Here is a 3,368-nt window from a genome sequence, read left to right as displayed (position 1 = left end):
GTAATGTTGTTGAAGCTGACACCCTGGGATCCTTCAAGAAGCTGCTTGATGAGATTCTGGGATCAATAAGCTACTAACAACAAAACGAGCAAGATGGGCTGAATGGGGGCTCCTCTCGTTTGGAAACTTTCTTATGTTCTCCTTACATGCAGAAATACTCATTTTAAAGCCCACCTCTTAAGACCAGGCTTGCAGACTGTAAATAAACCATGCCCACTGGCGCAACACGCTCACTGGCGCAACACGCACACTGGCACCCGCGTTCAACAGCAGAGCGCCCTCTCCTGGCGCTGCGGAACACGCGTTACCAGTTACTGAAAGCGAGCCCGTTCACCATAGCAGGCTATTAACACATCGCTGTGTATGAAAACAGTTTGCTTTAAGGGAGTTTTGCAATGTTTGTATACCTTTTTTTTTTTTTTTTTTCCTTACTACTGATGTATTTTTGTAATAAAGTCACTGATACGTGTTTTGGTTTGACATCTTGTTACGCCTATTGAACTTTACTGAATTATTGAATTGTACTTTACCTAGATTGCTCCAGTAAAAACCCCACTGTATAAATGGGGAATTGTATGTAAAAATTACGTGATATATAATATAATATTATGTGTAACTAGCTGTGACACTGTCGTAGTTGGAACATGTGTAATTTTTGTACGAGACAGAAACAAACATCGCATTAGTAGAATTAATTAGTCCGCCAATGGACTAATTACGGCGGGAAGTCAGTGTGAGATATCGTCAAGGAAAAGTCTCATGATCTATCCCACCCGCAACGTGGGTCATAAGCGTTATACACACTTGCCTCACATTAACTATATGTTTGAGTGAAATTAATAAAGGCTTCCGTTGATAATAACATTTATTATTATTATTATTATTATTACTATTATTTTCTTCTGGAGGTATGAGTGGTTTTATATAAATACAGGCAAGCGGTTTCCATATTGGGTAGCTATGATGTTTCCTGAGGGTCTTACATTTAAATTATATATCTGGGTTTATTCACAAAAGCTGACTATAAAGTCTAAGACCACAAAAAAAAAGGTCTTTAAGTCAGTTTCGCAGACTATTTTATTGAGACCGACTCTTAAAGTCTGATTCACGAAGCGATTTTTTGGCGGGCGTTTCTGTCCTCGCGCGACGTCTCTCCAGCATCTCCCGCGCGTGAGAAAGCTGCTCGCGCTCCCTGAGGGTCTGCGTTGCCAGTTTGGCGCCTTCGCTGTGAATATCCAGGTAACGAATATAACTGTATGAGAAAACAAACTGAAAATATAAATAAAATATACAGTCATGCCAAACTAACCTACTCTAAAACAGGACTGTAATATTTTCTGTTAATAACGCCTCCTTTGTAATTATATTTTTAAGATGATAAAGTGTTAGGTTGAATTATTTCACATCGATTAGGCTCTCTCACTAAATATATAAAATCCAAATAAAAACATGTTTTTTCACCTGTAATTACAGTGAAAAAATATATTAAATCAATCGAAGCCTTTTTAACAATAAATTAAAAAAAACAAAACATGTATTTATTAAAACAGCGGATTGATATTCACGCTCGTGAACACGTATATTTGAGTATTTCCAGTTCTTTAAGATTGTTTTTTGGAGCCATCAGCTGCTTTTGAACATGTAAAAATTATAAATGTATATTATTATTATTATTTTTTAAACATCAGTTTCGTAGCAGTTCGCATCTGAGTCCTCAAGTTAAATAAACCACACCAACAACGTTAATAAATACAGCCAGCACAAAAATACATAACAATGGCAAGACGTAGATGTATTTAATGACTTCATGTATTATTATTATTATTATTATTATTACTATTATTATTAAACTCAATATAAAAGTATTCAATACTTTTTTTTTTTTTTAAATAACCATTAAAATAGCCTCTGTTTAAATGGTTTAATTATTAGTCTTATCGATTATTTAGCAATGTAACCCGGGTTAGAGCTTTGAAAAAACCGGGTCACCTTGTTAATAAAGCGAAATATACCTTGCGAATGTAGACGAACTGGACCGTCAACAAGGTGTGCTCTGTGATGAAGCGCAGTGCACAGGGGCTGAACAGACTGAGGAATTATATATATATATATATATATATATATATATATATATATATATAAACCCAACTAAAATAACAAGCAACACACACACACACAATACAAAATAATAAAACATTTGTTTTTCCTTTTTAAATTTATTTGTTTGTATCCACTTGTTTTCTTGTCCTGTACACGGGACTGCAGCATGAATTAATAATTACATTGCAACACGAGAGAGAAACAAGCTTACAGTGTTATAGAAAAGAAAACTAAAGAAATTCAAAGCACACACACACACAAAATCTCATTATTATTATTATTATTATTACAAACACTTTCAAAAATCCATGTCCTGCTGTGCTGTTACTGTCCCTAATTCAACGGCCAGTACGGACCGAGAGGAACATGAGGTCAACCAAATAATAAAACAATTCAATTCGACCCGTAGTGCGCTACGTGTCCAGCAGGGGGCAGTATACCGAACCCGGGAGTGATTGATCCACCCCGCTCCCTCTCCCAACACCACTCCCAGTGAAGCAGCACACAAGACTTTTACCCCCAAACTCCAGGCCAACTTTATAAGGGAGATGGAGAAACTTCTGGGCAACTGATATATGTCAACTTCAGCCATTTTTAACCCCTGAAGGTGCACAAGGAACCGCGCGCTCGTTGTTACAAACTTAAAACACATTTGAGAGCGACTCGAGCATCACGAGGAGGAAACTGTCAGTTTATTCTCATGCGGTATCAACACTACTACTAATTATTACCTAAAGGAACAAGAAACAAACACACACACACAACAACTCCTAACAATGATTGCCTTGCAAACACAAACAAAAGCCAGGCGGCCAGGATCTTATTGTGAAACAGCGGTTCTGAGTTTCCGGGTTCAGATTGCGGGAGAGGGGTCAGTTCCTGGTTTTCAATTCCTCCGAACGCATCGCAAATCCATGATCTAGAGACTTTAACAAATCATCGTGGAGATTCTTCAGCCGCTTTCATTTGCAAGCCAGTTTTAATCGCCTGACAAACAGCGACTTCAGCGGAAGTGATTCGTTGTGGCCGCTGTCTGCGAGAAGCTCATTGTAACAGAATGCTGTTTCGATCAATGATGTGCTGGAATTGATTAAAAACGGGAACTGGGAATTGATTTTAAAACAGGAATTGAGAATAAACCCAGGCGGACCACTGTCTCTCCCTCCCTCTCATTAGAGGATAAACCCAGGCGGTCTGCTGTCTCTCCCTCCCTCTTATTAGAGGATAAACCCAGGCGGTCCACTGTCTCTCCCTCCCTCTCATTGGAG

The sequence above is a fragment of the Acipenser ruthenus genome, chromosome 36 (assembly GCF_902713425.1).
Source record: "Acipenser ruthenus chromosome 36, fAciRut3.2 maternal haplotype, whole genome shotgun sequence".
In the NCBI taxonomy this organism is placed as follows: Eukaryota; Metazoa; Chordata; class Actinopteri; order Acipenseriformes; family Acipenseridae; genus Acipenser; species Acipenser ruthenus.
This window is presented reverse-complemented; position numbering follows the sequence as displayed.